A 21,642-nucleotide genomic window follows, 5' to 3' on the forward strand; every position below is an offset into this window, starting at 1 on the left:
TTAAAAAGCTAAATAAATTTAAAAAGACCCATTCTATAATCCTACAGCAATAAAATAATGATCAAGGAGGTTAGACCGCTCACCACTTTCTCAAGAAAGCTACAAACAAACAAAAGTGCTAATACTGGTGATGTTACCAAGGAAAAGAATAAAACAGATCCAGTACTACGTAGATAAAAACATTCTCTCAAATTAGCTGTTTTTGATTAAATTCAGTCATGAACATGTTGATCAGTTTGGGTTTCTCTTTAAGCTTTAAACCATTAGCAACTATTTTTCAGAGTCCATAGAGGATTGATGAGGTAACAGAGGCTGCAGAAGGCCAAACTACCATATCTTGAAGAAGTGGGAGGGATAAGGAGTGGAAAGAAGAACCTGAAGAGTGATAATTATTGCTTATTTGCACTAGGATTGCTGTTAAACTCAACTGTTAGCACAGTAAGAAGAAAATAAGAGATCAGAATCAACAAAAAACTGATCGTTTATGGGAAAGCCAGGTCAAACCAACTCAACTTCCAACTATGGCAGAACAGTATTGCAGGAACACAGAAACCATAGACACAGAAACTTCAAGTTCACAAAAAAAAAAAAAAAAAAAACATGTCAAAAGATGCAATCCACATTGTTATGAGAAGTTGGGAAAACTGTCACAGTAAACAACAAAAACAACCATCTTATGGCAGACTGGAAAGGGATTGGTAACTGTACGTACTTGCTCACATGGCAAGACTCAGAACATAGTCCGACATACCGAATAACCTCTGCAGAGACCTGCCTTGCTCCCACACTATTCTAATACTAACACTGTAGATAACGAAGGAGAAAATGACACTCATTAAACTTGGGGAAGCTGCTAATTTAGAAGAAACTGCCAGCTTGCTGGAAGACTGAATTCAAAGTAAGTTTTACAAACTGGAAAATTCTCTGTTGAGAAAAAGGCAAATACCATACCGGAATGTATAGAGGAACATATGTGAGAGGCATGAAGTAACAGTTCTGTTCTACTCATAGCTGATAAAGCTTCCAGCATGATGCTGTATCCAGTTTTCAGCAAATTTCAAAAAAAGATCAACTGGAAAGACTCCAAGCAAAAGCAATAGGAACATCACAGAATTAGAAAAACATGACATCTGGGAGGAAAAAAAAAAAAAAGAAAAAAGAAAAAAGAAAAAAAAAAAGAATGAACCAGAGTTCTGGAGTTTAGCCAAAGAGAAAGTGAGGGTCAAGATGATATTCTTCAAACATATAAACGCCTGCTGCAAAGAAATAGTAAGGAGTTCTCCATGTCCACAGCTTTCAGAACAAGAAACAGAAAACAGAAAAAGCAACAAAGAAGATTTAGGAAAACATCACTGGGTGGAGTGGCAGTGAGGGTGTGGTGTGAGGGTATTGAGGAAAGAGGAAAGAAAAACACCGAATCAAAATTGCTAAAAGGAAAAAACCAATGAGTCAACAGACAGACTGTCTGGAGAGTGTATGGAGTTTCCCTATCACTGTCACCAAACCATGCAAAAAAAAAAAAAAAAAACAACACCACAGCTATACTTCAGCTTTTCATTGACAAGTTGACCTCTCTAAAATCTCCTCTCCAGATCTAGGACTGTGCCGTGCAAGAAATAAGCTTAAAACCCATGTGTTGCATCTCTTTCTTATAAGGACATTATCCAAGAATGAGAATGACAACAAGGTGCATGCCAGCTGTAACTTTCCAAGCTGAAACACCTTCAAAGAAAGCCAACCCACTGTGAACTGCATGTGTTAAAATATGTTTTTTTTTTTTTTTTTTTTTAAAGTCTAACCGATGTACTTGCCCCTTGACACAAGGACCCAGCTATGTACCAACACTACAAACAAACCAGAACTTGACAACAAAGAGACGTGCGGCCAACGCCCCACAGAGAGAACAGCAATGGGAATTTTACTCTCGAGTCTCTATTCTGCAGGACACAGAACTGAAACACCACTTTACCTCCACTGCCCTGAACATTTTTTTTATAAGCTTAGCCACAATCCATGAGCTGCAGATCAAAATCATGAGGTTTCACTGGCTGTCAGGTTTTTGACGGGTACAAAGAGTGGTGAAATTTCGTCTTCCAAGGAGTGTGGAAAAAGATCATCTATATATGGCTACTACAGCACAATTAACTGAAGTTAGCACTGCAAGATACAACCCCACCACTCTGCAGCTTGGCATTAACACTTAGCAAACGGGTCTGAAGGTTAGGAAAAGAAGAAAAACCCACACCTCTGTCCTTCCAGTGTTTTTTGCTCATAAATCGTGAGCACTGAGCGGTACCCATCAGCATATACCAAACCACATTTATATTTGTTCTGTGTAAATCCCTGGGGAATATTTAGGGGAAACAAACTCTGATTAGACATAGCTGCAAGCACTATCATCTTACCCAGCCAATTTTCTCTCCCCAGCTCCCCCCACGTACACCACAGCTTGCCTTCCACCATTTACAGTGATGGAAGTAGCCTGGGACGTGCATTTTTACAAATCTCCCAAATCCGCTACCCCTGGGTACAAGACTTTGCTTAGACTTTAACCATGCAACTGGAAGATATTTAAGGAAGCCACAGAGGCTTAAGGGTGGCTTTGGAATTGCATTTGCTTTATATCATACAGTGTCAAAAATAAAGTTATTTGCCATCTTTTCTTGACTACAGCAGAGAAAGATGCTGATTCAGGGAAAAAAAAAATTAAGGCTGTTTAATGCAGTTTTTCTTAGATCCACGGACCTGATCTAACCGCTTCTTGCTTTAAGAAATATTAAATTTATGTAAATATCACAGCAACAGCAAGGAGGATCTGCGAGTTGAGATCAGGTTTCTGTGCACAGGAGGGGCCCGCTGTGGATTTACCAGATTAGTGCCGGTGCCCTTCCCTCGCTATGAGGAAGGACTCCCCACTCCCCGCTTGGCATCCTCAGGACTGCCGATACCAGGATCACGGAGCCCTAGGCTGACAGTCTGCAAAGGCAAATTATCAGTCCTTCCTAAAGAAGGACAGGGCTGGGGGAAAAGAAAATAAACAAAAATCATCAATAGGTATAGACATTTAATGTCAAGAAAGCTGAGCAACCATTGCCATTTCCATGCAGTTTAAAGGTGCCATCATCTGCATTCAGACCAGAAGCATTTTTCCTTAGCCACCTCACTGTGTGGTAAACCCTGAGATTCTTGGCTGTCCGAATTGCCACCAGACCACAGGACATGGCAAATAAACATCTACTCAAAAGTGACACTTGTGGTTTAGAGCAGGACTGAAGTCAGGCCAAATTGGAGATGTGAATTAGCTACCTGTATCACAAGTGGGATGTTTACCACACACTGTGGTATAAATACTCAGATCTCTGCTGCTTTTTTTCTTCTTCCTAACACTTCCTCCACATTTGAAAAGGCAATCATCATCTCAGAGAATTTAATTTCCACAAGCTGGGATGTAGAAGAGAGTGCAGAGCAATGCAGTGATCACACTGATAGAGCACCGCTCCCAAAAACACAGAGCCCCAGCAGGGGCTCCAAGAAAGAGAGCAGCTTTACTCTGAAGAGACGATCAGCTCCTGGCACTGTCAGAGCCATGGCCTGGCCACCCCGTGACTCTCCCCCATCCCAGCTCCCATACACCACATCATCTTCACCCGAGGGCTGTGGGGAGAAGCCTGCTTTACCTTCTCCGTTCCTCCATCACGTAGCAACTACCTACATAACCATGGGTATCAGCCTGATTCCTTCTCCTCTCACATCACTGAGAAATGGGTGCACTGGAAAAGTCAAGTCAGTCAGCAAGCTTGAAGCTGTGTCAATATTGCCTTCATGCCTGCTTTCCTGTGCTCTCAACACATCTCCCAAACACTCTCCGTTAGAGTATCTTTCTCTCCTCCCCCCTCCCTGTCTGCTGCTGCAAGCTAGCATGGTGTCTACTTCTTCTTCTCCAGTAAGAATGACAGTAAAGTGCCAGGAAACATTTCTAGTTGATGTTCATTTACATCCAAAAAAACACAGTGAATTTATATCCTTAATTAAGGATATTTCACATCTTTAGCCTCTATTCAGTTTTTCCTCCCTAACAACAAGATGGCTCAGTCCTTTCTTATTAGATTCCTTGGTGGGGGCAAGGATATTTTGCAATGCTTTCTGCTGGAAGATGGCATTGCAACTCAAAGCTTTCTTGGTTAGATCAGTTTTAGGAGATGCTCCTTGGGCTGCTCTGCTTTGGCTTATACAAATCTGGTTATTTCTACATTGCCCAGACAAGGCTTTAGCTTTTGACTGCCATGCTACAAAATCATCCTCACTGATAAAAAACACTTGCAATCTATGCTGCACTAAGGCAGCTGTAGACTCTTCTAATTAAAGCAGCGGAAAGTCATTAAGATTCATTTAAGCTAGGTAGGGTATTCGGTTCATTTTAAATTGCTAGTGGATTTCAGAGGCAGCACTTCAGGTGCAAGTCCTGAAGGTCCACTGGTTTTCTAGGAACTTCATTCTGTGTTGCAATGGTACCAGGTAGCATCAGTTACCTGGTCACACCAGCACTTTTTAAGAAGGACACCAGAAGACTGGAAAGAAAGAAACTGAAGTTCTCTCCTTGAGAGACATGGTTGCAGACAGCTTTAAGGAAGCGCAGGAGATGTGCTCCATGCATAATCAAATACAGTCGGAATCACAGAATCACAGAATTTTCTAGGTTGGAAGAGACCTCAAGGTCATCGAGTCCAACCTCCAACCATGGAGTACCATTCCACTTACTAATCCAGTGAACTTCAATTGAAACCATGCTGAAGATGCACTAAGCCTGACTCGCAAAGATGGATGTTTATCACCTTCAGAGAAGCAACATGTTCTGCCTTTATCCTTTCCCCTTGCGTTCCCACCTTCCACACTACATCAATTGTCAGGTCTACCTAGCAAACTCCAGTGCACTCTTGATCTCATTAAAGATCCTCCATGAGCAAGTCTCCGATATCCGTAAAATATCCCAGAAGCTCTGTACTTTCCGTACAGAGAATCTATATTCTCTGCCCTAAAAACTTGACTTCGTGTCAGCACAGCACACTAACACAGTGCAAAATACAAGTGGAAAACTGCTCCTACTGCAAGATCTTTTCATTTGTTGGCACACCTACTGCCTTGTCAAGACAGCACAAACTTGCCTGGATTCAGTGAGAGCTACTGGAGATGAGCTCTGTTTTGCCTTCAAGAGGGACTGATGCGGGAAGAGATTATTAATCTTTCAGACATTTCCTCTTCTACTTCACAACATTGCTGCTTACCACCAACTCCAGCTCACTGCAGTTAGTCACCACTGGGGACTTCTGGCAGCTCTCCCAAGGCAGAGATGCACGTACCCCACCCAGCCCCGGACCTCCAGAGAGAAACGGGGTGTTTGGGTAGCAGGGAGGGGGGGACAGCGTGGCCACAGGGCTGCTGAGAGCACGACAGGGATGTTGCTGGAAAGCTGCTTGCAGGCAGCCCTGGCTGCAGGATGGGAGGGGGAGCAGAGAAAGCTGCTTTGAGAACCTCCCCTCTTTCCACATGGCAAGCCAGGATTTCAAAGAGTTTGCAAGCTCCTTACACAAAGCACACATTCTTTGTTTGGCCTCAGACAATTAGGGCTGCAGACTCAGAGGATACTCACATACTCACACGAAGAGGTGAAGTAAGAGCAGCTACTGGATGAAAGCATTGCTGCCCACACATAGCAATGATTTATGGCTCAACCATAGGTTTAGGTAAAAATTCACTCTGACCACATGGCCTGAACACAGATCTGTACTCAAACATTGACTTTAGACAAGCCACAGTTCAAAAAAAAAAAAAAAAAAGAGGAAAGTCCCATGGATGCTTCTCTCTGGCTGGGTAAGTCCTCCCACTGAATCACTGCCAAAGTCATTACAGAAATGACACGGCTGAAGTCAAGCAGACAAGTTGGCTACATCTCCGTTAAGAGGAAGAAATCTGGCGTTTGTATGCAGCCATGCCAGTGTGCCCATAAAGCTACTTCTGTCATTCATGACTTCCTTCATCTCCATAGCCCAAAATCCGAATACAGCGACACGAAGGGATTGAAGCACTATGAGCAGCATTTGCTCTAAAACCTGACCTTTGTCTAGTAGCTGGTGAACTAGTATAGAGCACCCCAAATACAAGGGGTGGCAAGAACATTGAATGTGCATTTTGCACTCTCCAAATGATTTTGCAAAAAGACAAAATGTGATCTCAGACTGAGGCAGACCCTTGTGGTGAAGGCTCAAATCAGATCTCTTCCTCAGAGCATCCAAGAGTTTTCATTCAACAGTATGGGTACCTAGCCTGAAAGACTGAGCTAGTCAAGCAGCCCAACATTTTTGGGGTTTAATTTATGGAAAATGCCAGATATAAATGTTTCTGAAGAGAAACAACATTTACCGCTGTGCAATCAAGAAGCTAAGAACCCAAATTCCTGCTCTTCACAAATTCTGCTCAGCAAAACAAAACAAAGCCATGATCTGTCACCCTCCACCAAAAATGATTCCATATTTACAAAGTAACCGAAGATGATTCTTCACTTTTACCACAGGCAAGAATAGTAACTGAAATTACTAAAGAAGCATCTTATTTTGCTGTTCCTTTGTGGGTTTTCTTTTTCATGCTAAAACATATTAGCTTTAGCAAGGCTGAGAAACTTGCAGCCTGTCAAAGGCATCCCCTCAAGAGTTGCAGGAGTTTATTAGCAAGATCTGCTCAACAACCAAGACAATTTCTTAGAAGCCAAGTGGTCATCTCTAATGCCTTTATTTGACTTTTGCTGTAGAGACCCCTACCCAAAGGAGCTGAGTGACTGAACCAGCTCACATGCAACCCTGGGACTGTGAAACTCCAGAACAGTGAAGATGTTACAGGAAAAAAAAAAAAAAAGAAAAAGAAAAAAAAAAGGACATTTTGGCCAGTGACCCTGAAACAAGCACATTTTACCACAATGGGCAAGTCAATCCAATCTGCAACGTTCCTCATAGCATTGAGGTAAGTATGAACAGCTATTACGCTCAGTATTTCTCATAATATGAATGACGATGGATTTATTACCAGTTACTTCCTCAGTGTTTCTGATTTATGATGATCATATAATAAGATACAGCCACACATTACTTGCATAATCTTCCGAAACTGCGGATGTGCTATTTTTCTTTTTGAGGAGTACAAAGCAATAGTAACATTTGTGTTATGGCTGAGTTGCTCAACCAAAAATCCCCACCTAGCACTGACACATTTCACGTTCATTTTAAGAAAGCAAAATGCATGTCGGTTTTCCAAAGAAGACCGAAATTAAGACACTGTCACTCAGATTCACATTTCAGGGCTGTATGCAGATCAGACACACAAGGTTAACTCAAGTTCTTTTCTCTAAACCCACACCCACTGAAAAATAAAAAAAGACTCCCTTCCATAGGTAATCCTTGCAAATTCAGCCAGCCTCTGGAGATGCTGCAGAAAGCCAGATCTAGTCAGCAGTTTGTTTGCTTGCATAGCTCTGTAACATTTGTTGAGATTCACAGGGGGTGGAAAAAAAACACAAACCTATATTGGGGCTTCAGAAAAAAAAATAAAAAAATCAGAAGGCTTCCCTGGCTGAGCTAGCTCAGCAGCAAGTCAAATTCTAAATACTGAAAGAAAAAGGAGACCTATTCTTCCATTTTCTATTTCCCATTTCTTCCCTTCCTTTTCTTGGAAGGACGCATTTATTTGGCTGCCCCACTGCATAATTTCAAAAGCTGATCCCATTCTCTAACGCAGAAGAAAACCAATTCACAAAAAATAAAAATAAAAATCAAGCATGCAGAGCAGCTCTCTACCTGGTTTGGGATTCAGCCATGAGAACGCATAGCGAATGAGCAAGATGGCACAAGATAAGAGATGTGTTCTGGCAAAAGCGACTTCATCTTTCAGTGAGCTCTTCACATTCCTCACACCTTTTGCCTCTTTTCCAGGGGAAAAGCTTCTTCAACCTTTTCACATCTGGAGATTTTTCACAACAGAAATTTGCATTTCAGCTCTCTAAAAAAGGATAAAAGTGACTCGTATCACATCTGGCTGCACACTAGCCCCATGAAGCTGTGCTGAGAGCTGCCAAATTGACCTGATAGGTTACTTCACGTGATCTAAAGAACGTCATCTTAGCTCATCTTATTTTAAATCAGATGGACCTTGGGAGCAAACCTTGTAGGAGCTGGACTGCTGGACATTCAGAGGTCAAGAAGTTCTCAGAGAAGAACGCAAGCAAATCTGAAAGGCTGTTTGTCACAGCACCAAACTCCTTCTGTTGCTTCGCTTTTTAACATCACCCATTTTGCAAACACCCATGAGAACCTCCCCAACTACTGGGAACAGGAGTTGAACTACTTGCAAGTAAAACAGGATAACTCATATGTTTACTAAAATTAGCTAAGGTTAAGAGGCTAAGACTAGCAAAGCATCTTGCAACGTCATTCTCTACCCAAGACAGTATCAGCAAGACATTTTTTTTTTTTTTAAAAAAAAAAAAGGTTACCTGATGATAACTGAAAGTGTTGTCACACACCTGAACTCAGCGTGTCATGCACAGCATCAGCTGAAACATCTTTTGCAACACTTCTCTGACTTTCGAACTGTTTCATTGAACAATGAATCCACCTTCGCTAGCAAGGAACTCCACAGATTTTTTCCTGACCTTTTTAATGTCATCTCCAGAACAAAAAACGCACATTGAATACAAAACAAGCCTCAGCACACACTGGAGATGCTAGCAACCCAAAGAGCATTTGCACTCCCTGCAGTTCACCTCATAGCCTCCTTGTTCCACTCCCATTAAGTCTTTTCAAAAAGAAAAACAATGTCTCCTCTGAAAACATACGTTAAAAGTGTCATGAATATTGATAATGCTATAATATCCTACCAATTAATAATACGAAAACCTATCAGTTTATGCAAGTCAGATATAATCTGTGATTCTATTTTGATCAGTCATAGAGAATAATAATAGGCTATTTTGATCTCTTACCCCTTATAGAGCCTTCACTAAGAACCATCACTTAAAAACTGAAGCTAGGTATCCAGCAGCCAGGACAAAAAAAAACAAAACAAAACAAACAAAAAAAAACCCCACACACACTTTCAGCCTAAACTTTTTGAGGTTTAGGATTCAAGGATGATACACTTCATCACAAAAGAAAACAAAACCAAGACTTAAAGTTGATGAGCTTTTCCATAAGTTGTTAAAAACACATGCGTTGTGTTTCTAGAGTATGGATCTTGACGTTGAATCTGCCTCCAGCGTGAAATTTAGTGGCAAGTAGTATTCTGCTCTTACAATTATCCTGCACAGATGCTTTCCTCTGGGAAACTGTTTACTACACTCCTCACTGTGACCAAGTACAGTAACTGGAACATCACAGTTAAAGCAAGACAAGAAAAATAAAGCAACCTGACCCACTGCAAAAGTGTTTGCTGGCACTTGAGCCTTTGTTCTGTAAAATATCAAGGCTTGAATTCTGACATAATCCCCTGACATCTTGGATGATGTCAGCACAAGCAGCTATTAGAATGAAGAATGATCACCCACAAGACATTAATTCAGGAATAATCAATGGCCTTGTAATACATATTCCTCCCTTAACATTCTCCTAAATGGACTTAAATACATTTGAGCCAGAAGGGAAAGCAGGCCTTTTAGGAAAGGCTTTGGCACAAATCTAAGATATCACAAGCTTCTGAATTTTTAGCTTCTCAGGCTCCCTGAAGCTTGTGCTTTAATAGAATAAAAGCTACTTATTCCTTTTCAAGGATGTTCAGAGCTTTTAGCAATACACTAAGCAAGACCAACCTGTAGGCTTAATACTTCCCCCCAGTCCTTCTCTCTTCCCCCTTTCCAAATTCCCACTTAAGAGGAACCTTCTCCTATCTGAATTTCTGCCCCATAGTTTGGCACAGATGAACATCATGGGGTAAAAGGAAACATGAAAGGTCGCACCCCTCTCCCCCCCTCATTTACTCCCCCACATTTATTTTGACTCTCGAAAACTTCTAGCTCAGTCCCTTCTAACTAGCAACTATATTGTCTTCTATTAAAATTGAGATCTGGAAAAGTTTTCCATCAGCTTTTCCTCTAGAAAAGGATCCAAATCCCTGCTGCCAGTTAGTTCTGAAATCTGAAGCACTCTACGAACACATGAAGCACACAGATATATAGTCCAGCTGCAACCCCCTGATCAGGAATACGTTTAAGGGTCCATCTGTTCTGTAACAGAAACATCCACGGTGAAGCAAATTCAGGTAACATTGCAAGAATTCTGTGCCCCATTGTTTTAAAAAGGACACTAGTGCTTGAAGATGACCTTGAAATAAAGTTAATCAAAAGAAAAAAAAAAGCTTTGGAAGCTTACTCCGTGCTACAGACCAACAAAATGAGTTCTGATAAAAGCTGCAGCCACTTGATCAAGTCATCAGAAACACAGAATTTAGATCTCAGGCATTGAAAGCAGTCTCCAAGTGTTCATCAAGTGCTAATCTCCACCATGAAGTCTCTATGGACTTAGAGATTCTCCCTGCTTATTGATTTTCTCACCAGGGATACATAACAGAAGAATGATAGTGGTGTCATGGAGTATTATCCACCCTTACTTATCTGCAGCCTTCAGCATCCACAGGATTGGCTTCATAGCAACCATTCATTTTCCCCAATCTACCTACCGACGCAAACTCTGCACAGTAAGGGTAAAGGAAGCATAGGAACTGTGCTCCGCATTTACTTTGCGAACAAACGTAGAAATCCCTACTGCCCCTCAGTAGAAGAGCCCCTTCCCACTCTGCTATAGGTTTACTCAAACTGGATGGCATGGCATTTCCTCTAGGGTTCGCCTGAAGGGAAAGTCATTTCCTATTTTTGTCTTGTTGAGAACTAGAAGAAGTTGGCATTGGTCAAGGCTGGGAAGAATCAGATGCCGGTTTGCTAGTGGTTTAACCAAACATATGTTTACAATTACTCCAGTCACCATGACCTGTCTGTGTAAAACTGCCTTTTTGGAATTTGCCCATGCTCACTGGCTTTGGCCTCTGAAAAAAGCTGAAACGGACTCACTAAGAAATACACTCTTAAGTTGACCAACAAGACCATCCAATAGTTAATATTCTAATCATTAACACAACTGTTGGGCATTAAGATCAATGTATTGGCTCTACTTGTTGCTGTTGGCCTACAGGCAACAGCTTAGCAGCAGGAAGGTTAGATAATGGGAAAACCATTTGCAGTCTTCCCCTGTAGTCCAGCACAAGAATATAGCAGAAATAGGACACCGCATTTCTTGCTCAGATACTCTGTAACATCAGCCCACAAAAACAGAACACAGACGGTCACAATGTTCCCCGTAAACTTGTCTAAGGCACTCATCACCTCTACATCCACAGACCACAACTATAAGCATAGTCCCAAAGCATCAAGAAATGCATCACGTAATCACTTGCCAGAAATTACTTAAAGGTTTATGAAACGCTTGGGGAAGGAAGAAGTCCCTCACGTTAATTTACTGTATGACTTGCAGTTCAGTTCCTATTATTTGACTTGTTGCTTTCAAATGTGTTGCCAGAAGGTTGAGGGACGTGATCCTTCCCTACTCAGCTCTAGGGCCACATCTAGAGTGCTGGGTACAGGTCTGGTTTCCCCAGTACAAGAGAGACAAAGGACATACTGGAGCATCTTTGATATGAGAAAAGGCTGAAAGACCTAGGGCTGTTCAACCTGGGAAAGAGAAGGCTCAGGGCAGATCTTACCAATGTGTATGAACACCTGTCTAAATGAAGAAGAGGAGGCAGACTCTTCAAGGAATGAGTAAGAGTCACTCTTCTCAGCAGTGACCACTGACAGGACAAGAGGCAATGGGAACAAGTTAACTTATATGAAATTCTACCTCAACACGAGAAGACACTTTTCTACAGTGAGGGTAATCAAACACTGGAAGAAGTTGTCCAGAGAAGATGTGGAGTTACTAAAAACACAACTGTTCGTAGTCCTACTCTAACTGACCCTGCTTGAGCAGGAGGGTTGAACTAGACGATCTCAAGAGGTCCTTTTTAACCTCAACAATTCTGGGAAATTAGATAGAGAGGAAAAAAAAAAATACGAGCATTTTTTCCAGTTAAGTTTGAGACCATGTCTTTTCCCACTTTGTCCTTCCCCACTTCACACTTCGTTTTTAGTTTGTTTGTTTGTTTTTTCCAGATAGAATAAATAAGATTTCTCTCAAGTTGTGAGGTATATTCGTGTGGACTCCTAAGTTGTGGAGTTGTGTTCACAGCTTCCTGTAGAAACTCATATCATTAGACATCCACAGTGCAAATCCATGCTACTGGATAAGGTCTCCTACTCTGCTACAAAGACCACTTGTTTAGAACATCCAGTCTTTATGATGGTCAGGTTTTGATTTAGCCATTCAAGAATGGCAATATGCATCTCACCACGGATAGCTAACTGGGATGCAATCAGTAAGTCTCATTAGAAGTTCTCTTGGCTTATAACGGAACATTAATGCTGTTTTGAAGAACTCATGTGATTCATCATACCTACACTTCTTTTCAATTCACACACAAGTCTCTGGGCCTTTCCAGTACAAGTTGTTTACTTGTTCTTTACCTCAAGAACACACTCAGCCTGCTTTCTCCTAACAAGGAATGACTCACCCCTTGCTCTACACCTCATACTGTAGTAAGAGCATCTTCCAGCAAGTTTTCAAGTTCACTGGCTCTTCACCATTACATACAAATCACAAAATTGTAAAATGGTTTGGATTGGAGGGGATCTTAAAGATCATCTAGTCCAAGTGCCCTGCCATGGGCAGGGATACCTTCCACTACATCACGTTGCTCAAAGCCACATCCCACCTGACCTCAAGCACTAACAGGGAAGGGGCATCCACAACCTGAACAACCTGTTCCAGCACCTCATCACCCTCATAGTCACTCCTCAACTTTCTTATAAGCTCCCTTTAAGTATTGAAGGTCTTCTGGAAGCCTTGACAGCAACTTGAGTATGAGTCAACAGCATGCCCTGGCAGCCAGAAGGGCCAACCATACCCTGCAGCGCATTAGGCACAGCACGGCTACTTGGTTGAAGGAAGGGATTGTCCCACTCTGCTCTGCTACTGCAGCCTCATCTCAAATACTGTGCGCAGTTTTGGGTGCCACAGTATAAAAAGGACATGATGCTATCAGAAAGTGTCCAAACAAGGGCTGCAAAGATGGTGAAGGGCCTAGAGGACAAGACATATGAGGAGCAGCCCCCTGGTTCATTCAGCCCCGAGCAGAGCAGGCTGGGGGGAGGCCTCAGGGCAGCCTGCAGCTCCTTCACAAGGGGAGCAGAGGGGCAGGCGCTGAGCTCTGCTCTCTGGGGACAGCGACAGGACCCGAGGGGACGACATGGAGCTGGGACAGGGGAGGGTCAGGCTGGGGGTTAGGGAAAGGGTCTGCACCCAGAGGGTGGTCGGGCACTGGGACAGGCTCCACAGGGATGCACTGAGCCTGATGGAGTTTAAGAAGCAGTTGGGCAACGCTCTCATACATGTGGTTTGATTTTTGGGTATTACTGTGTGGAGCCAGTGGTACTCAATTATCCTTTTTTAGTTGAAAGGAGTAATGACTCTAAACTAAAAAAAAAAAAAAAAAAAAAAAAGTAGATTTAGATTAGATATATGGAAGAAATTCTTCATGAGGTTGGTGAGGCATTGAAACAGGTTGCTCAGAGAAGCTGTAGATGCTCCATCCCTGGAAATGTTCAAGGCCAGGCTGGATGGGGCTTTGAGCAACGTGGTCTAGTGGAAGGTGTCCCTGCTCATGGCACTGGGTTGGAATTAGGTTATCTTTAAGGCCTCCTCCAAGCCAAACCATTCTATCACTCTCTGATTCTATGATCCTTGTGGTTCCATTCCAATGCAGGATGATATTGAATGATACTTCTCTTTTCCAGGCTAAACAATCCCAGCTCCCTCAACTATTCCTCACAGGAGAGGTGCCTCAGCCCTCTGATCATTTTTGTAGCACTCCTCTAGAGCCAGTCTAACAGGTCCCTGTAGTTCTTGTGCTGGGGGCCCTGGAGTTGAACACAGCACTCCAGGTGGGGTCTCACATGAGTGGAGTATAGGTGAGTGGAAAAAAATGCACCTGCTGGCCACACTTCATTATATACAGCCCAGGATACAATTGGCTTTCTGGACTGCTAGCACACACTGCCAGCTCACATCATTTTTTTTTTCCACCAATATCCCCAAGTCCTTCTCTACTTGGCTGCTCTCCATCCATTCAACCCCAAACCTGTACAGATACCAGGGATTGCCCTGACCCAGCTGCAGCACCTTGCACTTGGCCATGTTGAACTTCATGCGCTTCACATGGAAGTTGCTGTCCTTCCCTGCTACAGACATCAGGGAAGATAGAACAGTTCACAGGGGCACTTCTCTAAATAAGGGTTTGGATTTGCCATTTTCCATCCTGACAGCTGCATACATTTGGGCTGCATGAGCTGAACCATCCTAGGAAAGCAAGAGGGAAATGAGTTTTCAGGCAATGGGTGCACATCAGTGTGAACGTGAAGCTCTCTTAAAATGAAAATTTCAAGATAACTTGGCAGTGGTGAAATCTCACTTCATGAATCCTTTAAGCTTCAGTGCTCCTGTGTACATCCCGAGTCCAAAAGCTGCTAGAAACCACAACAACCACCACTTCCAAATGAATGTACTTCTACGAAAAATGTAGCACCTGTCTGTCTCTCACATCAGATATCTGCTAAAAAGACAGCGCCCAAGGGAACAAAGCATGCCAGGAAAGGGTTTGTTCAGTATATACAACCAGATCTCAAAGTCAGGGTATTCTGGTTATTTCCATCATTGAAGAGATTAACAGTCTGCTTGTAGACAGGATGCATCACCCCGATTAACAACTTTCTTTTATGCAGTCCTCAGAGTGGATCCTGGCTTCCTTGGATAGTTCTCCCCCCATCCACAACACAAGACAGGAGTCACACTCAGTTAGTAGAACTGTTGTCAGAAAAGATCATCCAATTCAACAGATGGCAGAACAGGAAAGACCTGGCACAGGATGAGTTCAGAAGTACACAGCTCAACAAGTGTAAGGAAAGAAAGGCAGTGATACAGCATCTGTATACTTGGTAAAACCACAAGTTTGGGAGAACTATGATGGGAAACAAGACTACTTTGCCACAACTAAGCTTAGATAAAGTCTTCTCCTGACTAGCAGGCAGTACAAGGATAAATAAAGTTCAATGCTCATGAAAGGATTCCTTGGCAACCTCTTAGTTCCTAAAAAGATATCGGAGGTTCACCTTTTTAGAAAAGGATCTCCATTCCCAGATTTCCCTAGCTGAAGAGTTGCAACCGATATGTTTTGGACACATCCAGGAGCAGATCTAGGTTCCAAGAAAAACAATCCTTCCTTCATAGCCTGCTCTCCTACTGAAGGAGACTTAGGCAGTCACCCTGTAACCAAGCCATTTGGCAAATGTCACACAATCCTGAGAGAGGCAGTGGTCTCAGGAGTTACCTTCCCTGTTTGTGAAAGCAGTGGGCTTGGTGGGCATACACAAGGAATGCTACACTGTGAATCTGCATCAACGTCCTCATAGTCAAGAATCCTTTAGAAATGCTGCCGACAAAAATGGTTTAGTCAGAGCTCACAGCATATTCAACAAAGGAAATGAATCATAAGACAAACCCAAAGAAAAGTAGGCTTCCTTAGTCCTAGTGTTCACATAAATGTGGGCTTAAAATGAAGAAAAGAACTTCCCTTGTCCCACTAATAAGTTCACATAGAGGTTTAGAATAAAAAGGCCCAGGAACTCAGCAGGACTGCCACAGCCCATTCAGGTCCAGAAGCCATTCCCAATAGTTTTTGCTTGAAACCAGCCCAAGCAAATCTCAGCCTTCGACAGCATACCAAGCAGAAACTGGCAAGTTTTTTGCACCACAGCGTTTGCTGTGGCCACCAAGATTTGTGCCTGAGCAAATACTTATGTGCATCCTAAAAATGCATACCACTGGTCATCCAAAGGCACCCCCTCAACCTGCCCCCCAAGCTTCCAGCACTACCCCATCTCTAAAGATGGGCTCAAGTCCCCCCGACACCCCACCTCCCGCAACAGAGCTCAGCTGGTCTAAGGAAGAGTTCTGCCTACAAATCTGTCCTCGTTTGGCATATCGCTGTAAGCCTCTACACCCGACGTGGTTGGGGCTATGACAGAAGGGAGAAGAGGCGTGACAGCACGGTCCCACCCGGTGTGACACTGCTCGGGAGCCCCCTGCCACAGTTATGCACGCAGGGGGAAGCTGCCTGTGCCTCGCAGTCTAGAGGGACATCTGCTAGTTTGGTACTGTCAGAAAACAAACTCCCAGTGCAATACTCTCCTGCTGCTGGCAGAAATGGCACATGACCCAGCTATGCCTTTCCTCTGCCAGCTGGGAACTCCCCGCGTTGGAAGAATCCCTTTGCCAGAGAGATCCAGATACTTTTAGCCCATTTACACCCAGCGAGACGCTGAGAACACGACCGGAGATTTCTAAAAACCTTTGTGACAATTCTTGCTGGAGTCTTTTAAGTACTTGCAAGAATGAGGGCTGCAAACATTTTTTCTCATTCACTGAGCACACGGTATATAGCCTTACGCAGAACTGAGATGCAGAGATTCATTTCACATTTAGGCAGTACTTTTGGACTGTGTAATAAAAATCTATAGAAATGCACTACTGAAATCCAGGTGTGGTCATATCTGAGGATGAAAGCCAACTCTCACAGCAGTAAGGGAGGGGATATTTTGATTAACAAAACCAAGGGAAACCATGGAAGTACGACAAGATCTTTAATATGTAGCCAGGGCAAACAAGACCTACTTTAAGAACAAATAAAGTCCAAGTGAAGAAAATAAATCAGAGTATAACATGGTGAAATGATCACCGGAGGCAAGCGTCAGGGTCTGCTGCTCTGTCAATTACTTTTTAGAATAAGGCTACCAAACATTGCTCTTCAGGCTTTATTGTTTGTGTTGTGCAGAATTTTAAAGAGTCCTGGTTCAGAAAAAGCAAGCCCAAACAGCCTCGATACCAGCATAAAACTGCACAGAAATAGCTGGAGGAGTACAGCTCTAGCAGAGCCCTCCCTCTTCTGCTTCGCTGTTAGGTAAGCCCTCCAGAAAGAGGAGCGCAGCACGCACCAAGCATCCCGCTGACCCCTGGCACCCCTCCGCTGCCCCAGAACCATCACGAAGCACAGCCACGGCTGTCATTTAAAGTTTCCAGTGTATTTCCTTTTTCCAAGCAGGTTTTCTAACCTCCATATGCTTTTTTTTTTTTTTTTTAAACCTGTCCTCATAACTCACTCCTTTTAATCCTAGGATTAGCCTTGTTGCCCTTCTCCGTACCTTTTCTAGTGCAGTAAGTACAACTAGCCTCTAGATGCAGGAATAGATTGACTTGAAGTGTTCAGGTATCGTTGCGATACATCCTACAAAGCCTTCGCTAACGTGAGGAACTGCTCAGCACCTTTATGAAGCAACACAATCTACCTGAAGGTGGTAGCTACCCGCGTCCCTCATATCCCCCCTCTCACCGCTTAAGCACGGGTTGTTCCCCCCCAAAATTCACTCCTTCTTTTGCAAAGGGAAAAAGTAAGCCACATTCTTAGGGCCGTTTTAGAAAAACCCGATCAATGCTGCTTTGACATACCAGCAACACATGTTCCCGTTTCAACAAATAGGAACGTTTTCGGCAGACCACCACTTCAGATGGAGTGGGGCTCCAGGCTGCTGAATCAGCACTTTCCGTGCTGCTGGCAATACAGAGCTATGCGAGGCTTCAAAGCAGAGCGGGGAGGGGGCACTTAAGCAGCAGAAGTGGGCAAGAGGATTTCGCAGGAGTTCATCTGCCAAAGCAATTAACTGCAAACTGTTCGTACGGAGGAGATGCCCCGGCGTGGGTCCCAGCTCTCAGCCACACGAGGGGAGCGCGGTGCATGCAGAGCTCTGGCCCCAAAACGGGGAAGCGAGGACCCCCCTCCCCTCCCCTCCCCTCCCCTCCCCCCCGACCCCAAAACCCTGCGGGGGGGACCCCCAGCGCTCCCCACGATCCCACCGCGGGCAGACAAGGAGCCGGTAGGAGAGCACAGGGCTCCCAGCTGCCGCCACGGGTTTGCAAAGCATGGGAGCAGGAAGGTGGCAGCACCCCGGGGTGGCACTTCTGCGGGGTGCCCAGCGGGGATCCCTCCCCCGGAGGGGGGGGGGAAAAAATGGGAAAACCGGGGAGAAGGAAAGCGGAGAAGGGGGTGAAGAGACTTTTAGCAGCACGGCCAACAGCCGGCGGGGCAGAGCAGGTCCCCAGCCCACCTCCCGCCGGGGGGCAGCGGGGGAAGGAGCCAAGGGGCCGCGGGCACCGCCGGGCACCCCCAGCCCGGCCCCGGGGGCTGCCCGCGGGCACGGGGCTCGGCGGCCCCAGGAAAAGGAAGTTTGCTCCCCTCCTCCTCCTCCTCCTCCTCCTGCTGCTGCTGCTTTCCCCGGCCTCCACCACCGAGGAGCCGGAGCCGGCGCCGCCTCCCGGCCCCCCCCCGGCGCCCCCCGACCCCTTACCTGCAGCGCGGCCGGCCGGCACCCCGCCCGCCGCCACCCCGACAAGTTTCGGGGCGGAGGGAAAAGGGGTCGGGAGCGGGGGAGTGGGAAGGCGAGCTCTCAGAGCCGGGCGCCTCCAAAAAAAAAAAATAAAAAAATTAATAATAACAAAATAAAATAAAAAAAAAATCGGAACCAGAAAAAAAAATAATAATGATAAGATGTTTATATATTATATATAAAATTAAAAACACACCCAGCGCGCACGGGGACGGCTACGCCTCCGCAAGGCGGCCCCGGGCTGCGGGAGGGACCTGCGGGGAAAACTTCTGCCCGCCCGCTCCTGCCGCTCCTGCTGCTGCTGCCGCTGCTCCTCCTGCTCCTGCTGCTGCCGCCGCCGGCTCCCGGTGCTAACGGCGCCCCGCCGCCGCCGCGCTCCCGCCCCGCGCCCAGCTGACTCCGGCCGGCCCCGCCCCGCTCCCGCCCCCGGCCCCGCCGCACGCAGCCGCAGCCCCGGACCCGGCCCAGGACCCGGCCCCGGCCCCGGCCCGGCGCGGGCAGGGGGCGGCCGGCGAGTGTTGGGGCTGAGGGGGGGGGGGGAGGCTCTGCTGCAGCGCCCCGGGGTGAAGGGGGTCGGGGCTCTCTGCCCTGTGAGGAGAGTGAGGAGGCAGGTTGTCCCGCCGCCTGTTTTTTTTTTGTTTGTTTGTTTTTGTTTTTTTTTTTTTTTAGGGGTCCTGAGGGAAAAGAAGCCATAAAGTGCTCCCGGGAGTGTGTGCAGGTGGTGGGGATGGTGCTTTATTTATTTATTTATGTATTTATTTTTTGGACCGCACCTGCACACCCTGCTCTTGTTTTTTTTATTACCCCTACAAACTATGCCAGCAGCCCAAGCGACGCGTGCCTCGGTGTGCGCCAGACTGTGGAAAGCACTTCTCAGTGTCGCAAAACACCCAAAACACTCCAAACACACTCATCCCCCCAGTCCCCGCACTGCCACCAGCGCTCCCGCAGCCTGCTGCAGCTCCTGGCAGCGGGACCTTCGGTGTTTCACTCCACGGATGTCACTCCAGAGCTTTGCCGCAGCAGTCCTGCTGGCGAGTAACTTGCAAGTAACTCGGATGGAGAGAAAGCTCTGTGCGAGGAGTGACATTGGTTACTGCCCTCGGAGCTACCATTTTACGGCGCTATAGGCTTCAACGTGACCCATGGCACTCGGGCAGTGAGGGGATAGTCCGCCTGCCAGGCTCAGAAGCACCTCTCGTAACAAGTGGCCGGCACTATGAAAGGAAACCGAGTCCAAGAAGAAGCAAACCTCCATGCTTTTCCTCCGAAGACAGATAGATGCACGCAGTCTAATAGCAGCGCTGGGGCCAGACTCTCCAGCCGAACCTATTCTGAAATGTAACATGATACCTTCCTCGCTATCCTTCTTTCCTCCTCCGTGGCTCTTCTTTGCTGTATTTAAGAGAATGCTTTTGCTATCAGCCTGCTCTCCCGCATTTTCCGCCCTGCTCAGATCAACCTCTCTTCTCACCGCCCCTTCTCTCTGTTCGGCTTCTCAGATAACCTCCCCGTTCCCCACGCGCATCACCTCCACCTCACGGGTGCGTGTGCCGCCCTGCTGCGGGCTGCCTGGCCAGCCTCCGGCCTCCCTCCTCCCATGGCCAACCTCCAGCCTGCCCCCGGCACCACTCTGCCCTCGGCTGTCTCCCTCCTCTTCACGCAGCGCTGAGGGCTGCTCTTCAGCCTGTCAGCACCGCTACCACACGTCCCATCCCGCCCCAGGTCACCTCAGGCGTCCCGCCATCACATCAGCCTGCCCTGACTTTCCATTGGCCGTTGCGTGACACAGATTAAATTGGTTTTTTGGGGGGAGTGTTGGGAAATGTTCCTGCAAGAAGTCAGTGGGAGATGTCGCAGTCCCAGAGGCCAGAGCCTTCTTCCCCTTCAATAGATGGCCAAGGTTCTGTGGCAGGGTGGGTGATGGCTCCCCATGACTGCTCTTTGAGCGGTCCCGCTCCATCCTCAGAGAGTGCTGGTGCCTCACTAGAGGATAAAAGCTGACTGCTCTCCCCCTAGCAAAAAGATGAAGCCCAGGTTTCTGTCTGATGGGCAGGTGAAGGTAGGTGGCATCTGATTTCTGCCCAAGATCCCTCTGGAGATAAAGAGGCACCTAATGACCATCAGGTACTAGGGCTGGCGTGCCTGGCATCACAGCCTCACGTGGTCACATAAGAAGCAACCTGCATGTATAAAGCACGCGTGATTTTCTCCATTTCGCATGATACATGCACAAACCCTGTATGACTTGAGCGGGGTTGTGCAGTAGATGTCCCTAAGACCAGTTCCTACTAATTCTGCAGAGCCCGCTGCCCAGACACAGCCAAAGACTTCAGCACCCGCCTATGCTACGTATTGTTTAATGCTATTTGCCCTGGCACATTCTTTGGCTGCGTAGCGGCATGGCTATACTTTGTCATCCGTAGTATTTCCACCTCGGAAGATCAGCTTACAGCCCGGCGTTACAGGGTGTCCTCAAAAAGAGAGAAGTGAAAGGGGAGACGTTATCTATCGTGACCGGCGCTGCAGAGTCCGTCAGGCACCACCAGCACTGTGTTGCAGGAATTCCTGGCTTCCGAAACACGCCACTTCTTCCCCAAAAGTTCTGATACCTCGGCCCGACAGATACTTCATATATTTAATCTTAAAACCGGAGACCGCCCTTGGAAACGTGATGCTCTACATCCAATGCCGAAGCGAAACTGGAAGGGTAAAGCTCATGTATTTTTGAACCATCCCACAGGCAGCCACCTGGCGGTCTTCCAGCATGCTCTTTCTTTAAGTGTGCTCACTGTTTCTCTATATGAGACTGCTGATCCATCAGTTAATCATATTGAGTAAGTACCTAAAATTAACTTTTAAATTATTAATGCATGAGAACATATCCGTTTGCCATGTACGTTATTTTAAAGGATCACAGTGTGTACACTGAGTGCCATTAGCGTTACATTTTGAAGACAGTAAAT

General features: G+C 45.8%; 1 protein-coding gene across 1 annotated transcript in view; it reads right to left on the minus strand.

Moving 5' to 3' along the window:
- Positions 1 to 18,970, minus strand: part of GRB10 (growth factor receptor bound protein 10) — a 148,474-nt gene extending 129,504 nt beyond the window's left edge. Inside the window, exon 1 of the mRNA XM_032181714.1 lies at positions 18,873 to 18,970. The gene's annotated coding sequence lies outside the window, so the exon portion shown is untranslated. The remainder of the gene's footprint in view (positions 1 to 18,872) is intronic.
- Positions 18,971 to 21,642: the final 2,672 nt, after the last annotated feature.

Source organism: Aythya fuligula, chromosome 2, assembly GCF_009819795.1.
Source record: "Aythya fuligula isolate bAytFul2 chromosome 2, bAytFul2.pri, whole genome shotgun sequence".
Lineage (NCBI taxonomy): Eukaryota > Metazoa > Chordata > Aves > Anseriformes > Anatidae > Aythya > Aythya fuligula.